Source organism: Ictidomys tridecemlineatus, chromosome 6 (assembly GCF_052094955.1).
Source record: "Ictidomys tridecemlineatus isolate mIctTri1 chromosome 6, mIctTri1.hap1, whole genome shotgun sequence".
NCBI classification, from domain to species: Eukaryota; Metazoa; Chordata; class Mammalia; order Rodentia; family Sciuridae; genus Ictidomys; species Ictidomys tridecemlineatus.
In genome coordinates, this window is record NC_135482.1 from 3,848,210 (window position 1) to 3,860,947 (window position 12,738).

A 12,738-nucleotide genomic window follows, 5' to 3' on the forward strand; every position below is an offset into this window, starting at 1 on the left:
TCAGCTTCTCCAGCAGACATTGTGGCTAACGAGGAGGGAGGTGCCTGTCCTGTTGGTGTAGGGACAGCTGGGAATGTGGTTTGGAACAGTCTTTGCCCCACCCCCAGGCACACAGCAGGTGGCTCTGATACAGGTGAGTTTCCACCTGAGGGGCTGCCCGGCTCTGAGTGGGCGCGGGCAGGGTGGGCAGTGGGGAGTCTTGACGTAGCAGGATGGAGTCTTCCTGCTCTGCCCTGCCCTGCAGCCTTGGCCCGTCTTCTCCACCGGGCGGCTCCCGCTGGCTAAGCCCAGCTTGACCTCAGCAGTGGGGCTGTGGGGCTGTGGCAGGTGCTGCCAGACCCTCGATTGCTTCCAAGGGTGCGGAGCCACGTGGGAGCCCAGCGGAGCCCAGCTTCCCCAATAGGCGGAGCTACGTGGGCCTCCTTCGGCAGACACCAGATGGCCCACCGTCCTTCCATTCCCACCCCTTCTGTCCCCAGGTCCAGCGTCTTCCTGCAGGTGACCTTGTGGGTGGCCAGAGCCTAATGTCCAGGAGGGAGCAGATCGGCAGCCTCCCTTGGCCAGCTCCAGGACTGTCTGTCCTCAGCTCCGCCCTGGAAAAGAGCTGGCCACAGCGGCTTCCCAGCCAGGGTGCCGGAGGGAAGCGGAGGCTGTGGGAAGGCTCTGGAGGGAAGGCAGAGCCCTGTGGCCCCGCGGCGCATGCCCTGTAGCCCCCAGGCACTCCCAGCTCCACCAGGAGCAAGGGGCCTGCCCTGCCTGGACCCCGCGGTCGGCCCGTGGCTCCTGGCCTTTGCCTTCTTCTGCCCCCACGGGCTCCGGCCTGGTGCAGGGGACACCAGCGCCTCATGCTGCACGCGGAGTGCTGTGACGGAGAACACAGTGACACCTGCAGGTCCCTGGGCTGCAGCCCCTCCTCACCATCCTTTTGTTCATCTCGCGGCATCTCAGGATCCGGAGTCGCAGGCCCTGTGTCCGGCGCTGCAGAGACAGGGAGAGTGGCACTGTCCCCGGCCTGCAGGAGCCGTGGCCTAGCTCCTGCAAACAGCGAATGACAGGGAGCAGGAGAAGCCCCAGAGGAGACACATGGGCGTAAGAGGACAAGAGGGCCCTCTCCAGGAGCCCCCACGGCGGCCCCAGGAGGAGGCTGTGAGGTGGTGCCTGGAGAGGAGCATAGAGGCAGGGGGCTGGGGGTGAGCACAGGAATCCACGTGCGTTGTCAGAGGTCTCTGAACTCAGGGCTGGCTGTTGGGGAGCGTGACGAGGAGTGGGGGAGATGACCGAGAGAGGGGACAGCGTGGACAGGCAGGGAATCGCAATCAGCCCCACCTTGGGGTTCTGCGTCTGCAGATTCAACCAAGGAGGATCCAAAAGGGCTGGAGAACAGGGCGGGTGCAGCTCAGGGTGCGGCACTTGCTCCGCAGGCCCAGGTCCTGGGTTCCAGCCCCAGGAAGATGAGGGGTGGCGGGAGCGGCGTCTGTTCTGCGCATCCGCGGCTTCCCTCTCTCGTCCGTATTCCCTAAGCCGGGCCATATAACAAGGTTCCACAGCAGTCACGGTGCCTTAGGTGTGGTGGTGAGCTAGAGAGGGTCAAAGCACACGGAGATCGCGTGGGGCTTCTATGCAGATGACCACCCGTCACACCTGAGGACCTTCAGCATCTTTGGGTTGTGGTACCCTCGGGGGTCCGGTACCCCTCCTCCTGGATACTGGATACCGAGGGTCCAGTGTTCTGACTTCCATTCTGCAAAGCGTCAGGCGGGTGCTCAGCCCTGGGACCTGGGGCTGGTCCACTCTAGTCCCTTCCTGTTGTCTAGGGTGTAAACAAAGTGTAGACCTCTCCGCTGGGATGAGAGGGAGAAGGAGACTGGCCGGCGCCCAGAAATCAGAGGAGGTCCCTCGGGGAGCTGGGTGGACCGTATGTGGGGTACGGTCTGCCTCCCAGGGCTGGCAGAGGGGATGGGGTGATCTGACTGGAGCTAGAGATGCCCATGGGGCATCCAGAGGAGGTGAGGAGGGAGGTCAGGGGAGGGGCGGAGAGTGGCCCAGCCATGGGAGGACACACAGCAGGCCAGCAGGAGGGGGGTCAGCTGAGCGAGGGGCCAGGAGGCCAGAGGGAAAGATGGGAGTCCGGGAGGCTAGACCAGGGCCAAAGAGGAAGGGGTGGTCCAGGGGTGGAGGTGGCGAGCAGGGTCCATGGGCATGGACCCTTGTCGCTGCGTGCCCACCACGGCAGTGGAAAGAGGCAGCAGGAGCCTGATTGGCTCTGGAGGGAGGTGGGGCCCTGGCTGGGCTCCCTCCGCGGGCCCCAGGGAGGGGCTGCCACCAGGAACATAATGGCCCAAACTGAGTCGTCCCAGTGGACGCCCTGGGGAACAGCAGAGGTGGCCGGGCCAGGCCGGTGAGGTGGGCACCGCGCGGCCAGCCTCAGGGGAGGGGACACCTGGCTTCACGGGCCTGCTCTGTCTCCCCACGTCACCCCTCTCCACGTCACCCCTCCTCACGTCACCCCTCCCCGCGTCACCCCTCCCTGCGTCACCCCAAGGCCTTTCTCTGGATTTCCTACAGGGGATCCCAGGGAAGCAGGGTTCCTGGGCAGGAGTAGATGGGAGAAGGTGGCTGTGCTGGGGACACATGTGGTGGCACTGTCCGTCCCCGACCCTATCCCTGAACCTCCCCAGGAGAGGGACATGCACGAGCTCGTGTCCTACTTCGTGGGTGAAGAAACTGGCCACAGAGAAGGTGAGGCTCTTTGCCGACCCGCACGGCAGGTGAGGGGAGGCGTGATAGAGCCCAGAGTGGGGGGCCCCAGTCCAGGACCCCCTAGCTTCTCCCCAGAGTGGAAGCAGGGCAGCGGCTGGGTGAATGGATGAATCGGGGGTAACCCCAAGGCCTCAGCCAAGGGCACGGACTCCAGGTGGCTCGTGTGCCAGGAGCTGCAGGCAGTGACCGGCCGCCCTCCTCCAGCCGCTGGCTTTGCAGGCCCAGCTCGGGGCAGGGCGCCTTGGCTTCAGGAGGGCCGGTCGGCGGTGACACAGGGTCTTGCAGGCTGTGCGCTTCCTGGAGCTTCTGATGGCGTCTGGGGCGCGTGTCTGGGAGGCGCCAGGGCACACAGCGAGGGGGACACTGCCGCCCAGCAGGGACTTGGTCCTGGGCAGGGCCAGCTTTTCCCATTCACTGCCTCTCCTCATCCCGACCTACAGGGATCCTCTGAGCTACTTCTTCCCCTTTGCAATTGACCCCCCCACCCTGCAAACCCAGGACCTGGTCCTTTCTGGGAAAAATGGCACCTCATTAAGATTCTACGAGTTCTTTGAAACTTCCTTCCTGGAGTTAATAATCTCCATCGACACCCTTTTCAGGGCAAGTAATTCACTCTGGGAGACAGTGGCAGTGTGAATTATGCCTGATTTACCTTAAATGGCTTTGAACTTTAAAAATGTCCCCCTTTCACTGTGGGGTTGGAATAGCTCAGAGTTCCCGTAATGGCTGTAATTACCGCGGCCGTTTAGTTAGTGGAAGCCCTGAGCTAGACGTGGCTCATCCGCTTCTCGGCTTCCCAGGAAAACTCGACAAGCCTGGAAGTACCGTGTGTGGGCAGGGGTTGGGGTGGGGGAGTAGAGACACGGGCCTCCGAGGGACTAAGTGGCTCCGTGAAGGTCACACAGCCATTCCTCTCTGACCTGAGGTTGGCACCGGGGCCACCCACCCACACTCCTTCATTCCCCAGGGATGCTCTGGGTCAAGGATACTCGAGCTGGGGAGGACCTAGTCTTGTCCCTTCCTGCTGGCTCTGTAGGCGAGCATGGCCACCTCAGAGGGGCGTCACAGGGAGAGGGGATAACTGCAGGGGTCCCAGAAGGGGGCAGTGGCTCGTGCCCTCCCTGTGCAGAGTCGGGTACAGGACAAGTGTGGGTGATGGCCAGCTGGGCCAAGACCCCGATCAGCCAGAGACCCCTGGAGGGCACAGTCAGGAATAAGAACAGAAGGGAGCCAGCTCGTGACCGGCTCAGACGGGCAGCCAGAGCAGGGACCCCTCGGCCAGTGCCGTTCCCACTGCTGCCGCCATCCCGCAGGCCGACTGCTGCTCTCCTGAAACAGGTGTGTTGGGCGTCCCCAGTGGGCGGGGTCCAGGCCCACCAGCTCCTTCCCCGGCCAGCTGGCCAGGCCTCTGAGTTCTGCAGCTCATCACCTTGGACTGTGCGCACGCAGAGCTGCTCGCGGTCACACTTACACGTTTGTTTTTTCCAAACAGGTTTCGTGTGCCGCAGGCGTGTGGATCACGTCTAGAAGGAGTGTCACCTGCCCCACCTGGGCTTCAGCTTTCATCTGTCCACTCAGAACATCCACGTCTCTGCCTTCCTCCTCCTGGACACCCAGGGACCCCTGGGCCTCACCATAAGCCGCGCTGCAACCCGTTCCCATCACGAGACCTGCACCACCGAGGACAAACCTGAAGTCCCTGACTCCCTGCCCGCATTCACACCCGCCACGGACAAGCCTGGTCTCCCCCTCCCGTCTCCGCCCCTCCTGTCTGTCCAGGCCCTGCGGCCTCTAAGCTGGCCTCTGCCCTTGGAACCAGAGCAACTTGCTCACAGGAGGCGCGAGCAGGGCACTCAGCCTCGTCCTGAGGAGGGAGGAGGGCTGGGCGGCGGGCGTTTTGGACTAGGCTCCTGCGCTGGGACCCAATAGGCCAGGTCTCATCTGCTATCTGACCTTCCCAGGAGTCAGGGCCTCCCAGACAGGCCTGTTTTCCCCGCAGGACAGTGACGTCCCCTGCCTTGACCCTCACAGAAGTTAACTGAAGTGGCCCCACGTGAGCCAGCTGCTCGCTGCCCGTCTCCTGTCGCCACCCCACAAGGAGAGTGGCTTTCCCTCCTCCCCTGCTGGCTTCAGCTCTGTCTGCGCAGCTGGCGCCCTCGCTCAGCTCGCGGGAACAGAGCGTGACCGGGATGGCAAGGAGATCCACTCGCGTCTGGGAGCAAGGCGGTGTCCAGTGGTCTTCTGACACGGGCAGAAGTGCAAAACGCCCCACGCCCACAGTGGGGGCTGGGCACATCAGGGCAGTGGCCACAGGGGACGCCTGGGCTGGATCCTGGATCAGAAGAAGGACATTAAGCTGGACGCAGTGGTCACACCTGTAATTGGCTCAGGAGGCTGAGGCAGGAAGATTGCGAGTTCAAAGCCAGTCTCAGGAACTTAGTGAGGCTCTAGGCAACTTGGTGAGACTCTGTCTTGAAATAGAAGGACATTAGGGGACAGTAGTGAAAAGCAAATAAGAACGTGAGTTAATAATGATGATCAATGCTAATTCAAGTTTTGACAAATGTACCATCGTTACAACTTTAGGAGACTATGGGAGCTCTGTATTATGACATTTCCCAAAATCTAAAATTATCCCAAAATTAAATGTTTATTTGAAAAAAATATAATATAGTACATTCATGCTGTGGAATACAATGCAAGCTTCATAAAGGTGGTGTCTACTTTGGGATATGTGGAATGCTCCTATTATGTTTATAGACAAAAGCGAATTGCAAAGTGCTATCTCTGTAAGGTTTGTATATATGTTTTCTTTAAAAACCTGTTAGTGTGTACTTATGTGTGTCTACTGATTATTACTATTATTTTAATTTTGATTCTGGAAAGATTCATCCCAAACTGAAGTCAGCCATTACTCCTGAGGAATAAGTTCTGGGGGAGAACCTCCTACGTCACACCCTTTGACACCTTTACACTGGTTATCACAAGTCTGGGTTGTCTTTATAACAGACTATTCACTAAAGCAAACATGATCTTCCCTTCCTAAAGTGCTTCCATGGATCTTTTTTTATTTATCAAATATTTCATGAGTGTCTACTATCTCCCAGGCTGGGAGCCCAAGTGACAAAGTGACCAGGACACAGAAGGAGAGGGCAGTCTCAGGGTGGGAGGTGAGTGTGCATTGGGCAGTTTTGCTTATTTGTTTGTTTAATTGACACTCATCAGTTGTGTAGATTTGTGCGGCACAAGGTGATGTTTTATGTATACATAAAAGATGAAATCAAACTCATTAACACGGGCACATCTTTGTGTGTGTGTGTGTGTGTGTGTGTGTGTGTGTGTGTGTGTGTTCACCATTTTTTTGTGGGAACATTTAAAATACACTCTTGTAGCAACGTAAATGTATACAGCATGTTATGGAAGGCTAAGTGTTGTGCACCTGAGACGCTTGGTGCCAGAGTGTTTCAGATTCTGGAGTTCTTTGTGTTTCAGACATTGGTATAGATGTTACAGTGGAGCATCCCTAACCCTGCAGTGCTCCCAAATCTGAAATTTCCTGAGCATCTTGCCCAGGCCCAAAGCATCTTAGATTTTGCAGCCTTCCAGGTTTTGAATTTTCAGATCAGGGGTGCCCAGCCTGTGTGGACTGTGCCACCAGGATGCGTGACAGGTCTCAAAGGGACTCCCCATCCAGCTGCCGCTGTCCCTCTGGTCCAGGTCTCCCTCCCCACCAGCCTCCGGCAGCCACCGTTCTGTGAGATCCACTTCTCAGGTTCTCTATGTGTAAGTGACGCGCAGCTTTGATGGCCTGAGCAGAACTGCAGAGGGACAGCTCAGAGGCTGGCAGCCTCCGAGGACACCCGGCCCAGCCGAGGACACCTAGCCCAGTCGGGGGCCTGATGGGTGGAGGGCTGTGCGCCCCTGACCTGGAGATCAAAGAGCAGATGCGGCAGCAGTTAGCCACAGGCGTGCGGGGACTGTGGTTCGTGGGGTGGAAGGACAGCTGGACTCAGATGGCCGGGGCACAGAGGGAAGCCGCTGCTCTCAGCCCTTGGTGCTGGGGCTGACCAGCAGGGCACGGGCAGCGGCCCTCATCCAGGCCCAAGCAGGTGGAGGAGGGCTTGGTGAGAAGGGGTGGACTCAGTTCTGGACACATTCCTTTTGCTTCTCCTGGGAATGTCCCCAGAGACTGAGACCTGGGGGATTCGGACGGGAAATCTTCACCTCTTGAAGAGACTTGGTGGCAAGCGGTCAGGTCATTTCCCATCCCCTGATTCAAAGTCCTCACGACCAAGCGTGACAGCCCTGAAATCAACATTCCAAATACTAAACGCGGTTACCAAATTTATACTTGTTTTACAAATACTTAGTTTCAAGTATTTCTATTGAAATATGCTACATATTAATACATGCTTAGATATAAAATAATATTTAAAATAAAGAAGTTAAAACGATATTTAAAGAAACCACTAGACACAATGTGGTCCCTCTGCCCTGAGTCTTGAGTTGGCCGTGACTTGCCTGGGCTCTGTCCCGGGCCTCCTCCTGTGGCCCTGGAGCAGATGGTGGCCAGCTTCCTCTGTGGACGGAGGGCTCTCTGGTGTGGCCCCTGGCTCTCCGACTTGCCCGTTTGCCCGTCGATGCTGATTAAAACCCAACACTTTGGAAAGCAGTGAGCTCCTGGTGACCTCGAGAGCATTCTTCCGGCCACCTGTGCACATTGATTTCAGCCTAAGTCCCCTTGGGCTGCTCCCCCACTGCGCAGCAAATGACACAGGACACAGCTCTGCCAGACTCCTGTCCACTTCCTCTGCGGCCTTGCCACCTACAGCAGGTAGAATGGCCGTTCCCCAGAGAGGATGCCCACACCCTGATCCCGGCGCCTGTGACCGCAACCTTCCTTACAGGGTCTCTGCAAATGTAATTAAGTTAAAGATCTCAAAATGAGATCACCCAGGATTATCCAGCTGGGCCCTAAATCCAGTGACAAGTGTCCTTAGGGGCACCCACAGGAGCGCCACAGGGAGAAGAGAAGGTGATCTGAGGACGGAGTCAGAGATTAGAGAGGACACAAGCCAGGCAGGCCACAGCCACCGTGCCCAGAGGAGGAAGGACAGGCTCTCCCACGGGCGCGAGGCCCTGCCGGTACCCCAACTTCGGGCTGCTGGCCTCCGGTGCTGTGGGAGGACACACATGCATTATGGGAAGCACCTCGCTCGCCGTGTGAGTGCAGCGGCTGCAGGACACCGATGGCCTAGCGCAGGTGTGGCCTGTGGTCCGGCAGCGCCAGCGTGTGCAGGGAGCTGTTTGGAAAGGCAGAGTCCAGCGGCTCCTGCTCAGGCAGCCCGCAGCACCTGCACCTCACAGGCCCCCAGGGTCCCCGTCCACGTCCAGGTGAGGAGCCGTGCAGGGCCGCAGGCGTGGAGCACCTCAGTAACTTCCCAAGACTCACCTGTGCAACTGGGTGGGAATGACCAACGGCGCCTGGAAGTTCCCTTGAGAGGACTTGAGCCCTGCAGGTGCCTGTCACAGCGTTAGCGCTCAGTGGTGTGCATCGAAGAAACCGCCTCCTCGCGGCTTATCTCTAGGGGGGCCGACCTGAGGCTTCCCAAGTGAGGGCCGTTGGTGGGGCCGAGCGGCCTCCGGGAAGCAGGACAGGCCTCTGGAGCACGTCCGGGTTTCACAGGGTGGACGTCTGCACATCAGCAAAAGGTCTGGGCCAAGCAGTGGCAGGAACTGTCGCCCTGAGGATGCCCAGAGGAGAGGTTCTCTAGGTTCACTCAGAAATAGCAGAGCCCTGCTGGGCCCGAGAACCGTCAGCGGATTAAATGAGGCTGAGGCGAAGGGACTTTCTTCCTGGTTAGTTTGTGTCTTGCTGTTGGAGCCCAGGGACTCAGGCTAGGCCAGCTGTCCTCCACGGAGCTGCACCCCGCCCAGGGGGCAGTCTTTATTTAAACAAATGCCTATCTGTGCATACTAGTCACATGGTGGTGGGATTCACTGTGCCATGTATCTGTCCATGTCCGTAGGAAGTTTTGAAGGTGAAACGGGGCAGAGGAGTCCATAAGTTATTTTGAAACGAAACTGCTTGGCCACAAGGACCAAGAACAAGGGTCCACGTGTAGACAGGCAGATGCCGGGCAGATGCGTGAGGCTGTAAGATCTGGGCTGCAGCAGAACCTTTTGTTCATGGTTCTTGTTCAAAGGAGCATGTGCACGAGACCCCTCCTTCAGGACGTCCTGCTGCATTGACTCATTCGTCAGCTCCGGGAGGACTTGGCAAAGCAACTCCATTTTGATCCTGACTTCCACAGCAGACCCAACAGCAAGCGCCTCGTGTATTATAACCTTCAACTGAGGGAAAAATGAGAATATAACGGGATCGAATGGTTTTGTGTGGCTAAAGGAGTGAACGGGAAACAACTAAGATGGACAGCAGTTCAATTTTTTTGAAATCTATAGTTGTTTCATCAAAAACTTGTTTTTGGTAAGAAAAAAGGCCTTTTGTTCAAAGTAAAATGGTATAAAGTCAGGGAAACAAAGAAAAGGATAATTAAGTGCTGCGCCCCTCCCCTGACTCGGGCAATGGCAAGGCCCTACTGAGGTGGATGGCGCAAGGCGTCCATCCTCTGGAGGAGCGCAGTATGTTTCTGGGAATGGGCTGGTTTGTTTTTGTATTCCTTTAATAAGTATGGTTTTGATTTCTCATATGACCATTAAGTATAAAGGAAAAATCATGACTTTCCCAATTAATGCAACTACTTCTAAAGCATAGATCTGTTTGCTCTAAATGCAATGATTCAGCTGTGGAGTGTAAATTGTTAATGTCTAAAGAAAAACTCCCTGTATTCCTGTCAAGGAAGTTTTTGAGAAATTAAATTAAAATCTAGAGAAGAAAAATTAATGTTAAGAAGATAGATTAGTGCTTAGTACTGGGCAACTTGTTCCTGTTCCTGTGCACAATGGTTTGTGCTCTTACTTCTGTTTGATTAAAAGTAATAACAAGTCAACCCCTTGCCGTAACCATGGCACCGGTTCCAGTCAGTAAGTCAAGAAAGAATAGTCAAGGTATAGGCCAATAGTTTGGGACATTTGTAACTATTATTAAAAGTTAACTAAGCAGAAACTGCTCAAAGCAAAACTCGAACTGAAAGTGCAAATGCTTGCTTATGCATAGGCCAAAATACATTATTCTATTCTAATTGTAGCTACTTAATATTTTGTTTTGTTTGAATAATGATTCCTGTTTTGTAACCACAAAGTACTGTGAGCCTGCCAAAATGAAAAGTATATATGATCAACTTCACAAGTAAAGATTGGGATCAACACCTTCACTTTGGTGTCTGTGTTGTTTCTCCACCCCCTCTTTCGCCGACTCCTCACCATCCATTCGTCTCCTGAGACCCCCTGTTGGAGCTGGTCTCCGACAATTAAGCAATTTTTTTTTAAGAGAGAGTGAGAGAGGAGAGAGAGAGAGCGAGAATTTTTTTTTAATATTTATTCTTTAGTTCTCTGCGGACACAACATCTTTGTTGGCCTGTGGTGCTGAGGATTGAACCCGGGCCGCACGCATGCCAGGCGAGCGCGCTACCGCTTGAGCCACATCCCCAGCCCTAATTAAGCAATTTTCCAGATCAAGAAATATAGCTATCGGGGGCTCTTCGTAGGTATTAACATTTTAATAAATTACCTGGGAAAGGAGGCTAGAGAACACCCAGGTTCCTGGCGGTCACAGCTCCCTGTAATGACTTGCCATCGAGAGAGGAGCCCGCAGGTCTCCCGAGGCTGGGTGGGCGGGAGGAGCAGGAGATGGAGCGCTCCATGTCTGCGGGCGCCGTTCACGCCTCTGGGGAAATAACTCAGTCGTGCGATAAAGTGACGGCTCAGAAATATCGGTTATGATTCAATAAAGGATCAGGTGTGTCTGGAATCGGGGAAGTCGGGGGTTGGAAGAACCACGCTGCGGTGGATTTGACTCCCGTTGAACCCGTGGTGGAGCTGACTCCTACAGAGTTCCACAGCTGGCCCAGGGTCATGGTGTCAGAAGAACTTGACCTTGCCCAAAGAGAAGCCTGGCTTCTGTCCCTGGCTCCCGGGAGAGCACCTGTACATCCCTGGGACCTCCCAGGTGATGGGGTGTCTTTGTTGTACGTGTGGGTCCCTCTGATGGCACCTGGCAGCCGGTGCTAAAGAGGCCACTGACCTGGTTCCACACGGCGTCTGTGCAGGGGGTTCAGGAGACTGACTCCAACCGGTGGGCAATCAGCCGTGCCTGCACTGTGACGTGGTGACTTATAGTAAGAAATCCAGCCACCCGCTGCAGAATGACTTTGCCACGGATGATGAACACCTACGTGGATTATGTAAAAGGTGGTGACGGAGCTGAGAGATTCCTGTCACACTGCGGCCATCAGAGTGTCTCTGCACAACACACCCCTCTGTGTCTGAGGTGACGCTGTGCCAGCAAGCCCAGTGCACTGCCCGTCGTGGGAAAGGGCGGCGTGGGCCAGTGTGCCCAGCCCCGACACTGGTGACCGACTCTGCCGCTGGCTCGGTCTTCCCTGTAAGGCACCTGTGACGGTGTTTTAGCGTGTTGCTCCTGGTTATAGGAAACCCACTGACTGTAAAGTCTGCGTTACACCAACCGCAGCCTCGTCCATCCCGCTTCCCACATCTCCTGATGGCATCCAGGGGCCAGGGCCAGGTGCTGTACGTCTGCAGCGAGGGGCTGCCTGACAATGCAGTTCTCAGGTCACCTAAGCCACCACAGGGTTTTCCTGTTACAGCCACACAGAATGGACCAAGATAGGTGGGGGACATTGGGGGCCCTGGCCCATGTCCCCGCACTAGTGTCTGACTGACCAGATTCATCCTTCTAAGTTCAGCTCAACCAGCCCGAGGGGAACCTCCGGGGCTGGATGCCAGTTCCTGCTCAGGCCCAGCCCGCCAGGCCTCCCACTCCCCTGGCCACACCGCCCGATGGCTGTGTCCCTTAGACCACCTTGCTGTTCTGCTGCCATCCCACCCCTTGCCCTTTTTGTGCTAGAATGTTCCATGGAAACCCCCTTTGTGTTCTCTTGCTCTGCCTTTGGGCGTGGCTTTCCTAGCTGTCAATCAACCTGCTGACAGTGGACATCAACCCCCCCGAAACCTGACCCCCGGCCTCATTTGAATGGTTTCTCTCTAATAAAAGGGTTTAGTACATTCTCTCTCTCTCTCTCTCTCTCTCTCTCTCTCTCTCTCTCTCTCTCTCTCTCTCCCCCTCTCTCTCCCTCTCTCTCCCTCTCTCTCCCTCTCTCTCCCTCTCTCTCTCTCTCTCTCTCTCTCTCTCTCCCCCTCTCTCCCCCTCTCTCTCTCTCCCTCTCTCTCCCTCTCTCTCCCTCTCTCTCTCTGTCTCTCTCTCTCTCTCTCTCTCTCTCTCTCTCTCTCTCTCTCTCTTCTCTCCCCCTCTCTCTCCCTCTCTCTCCCTCTCTCTCCCTCTCTCTCTCTCTCTCTCTTCTCTCTCTCTCTCTCTCTCTCTCTCTCTTCCCATGGACCCCTAAGGTCAGAGGAGCCGTCACAGGACCTAAAGGAACAGGCATTTCTCCGTCTCCTGGTGGTTGTGTCTCGCAGCCCAATTCCCCTGGAGTGGCCCTGAGTGTTGTAGTGAGGAACGCGACGTCCCAGGAGCCACAGGAAAGCAGCCCGATGTCCCCGGGCAGCTTCTGAGGAGCCACACCTTGCTAGTGACAGCACCGTCACTACCTCCTACCCACATGGGAAACAAGGCCAGTCTTCTGAGTAGGTGTGTCACCCTGGGGCTGAGACCGAAAGCCCGAGGCCCGAGTCAGGGCACCACTCGCCAGACTCCGTGATCTCCCAGATCCCCGTGGGGCAGCAGGACTGGAAGGCGTGGTCACTCAGTGCAGCTCCGCACACTGGGGCCATTTGTTTAGACTGGTTCCACCCATCCTGCCCCTCGGGCCCAGCTCCCAGTAC

At 56.3% G+C, this 12,738-nt stretch overlaps 1 long non-coding RNA gene across 1 annotated transcript; it reads right to left on the minus strand.

Annotated features, from left to right (window-relative positions):
- Positions 1-7,091: 7,091 nt before the first annotated feature.
- On the minus strand, positions 7,092-12,012 carry LOC144378467 (uncharacterized). The gene is made up of 2 exons (XR_013440158.1): positions 10,451-12,012; positions 7,092-9,114 (listed from the first exon to the last, which is right to left on the minus strand). It is a non-coding gene; the product is annotated as an uncharacterized LOC144378467 (long non-coding RNA).
- Between the last annotated feature and the right edge of the window lie 726 nt (positions 12,013-12,738).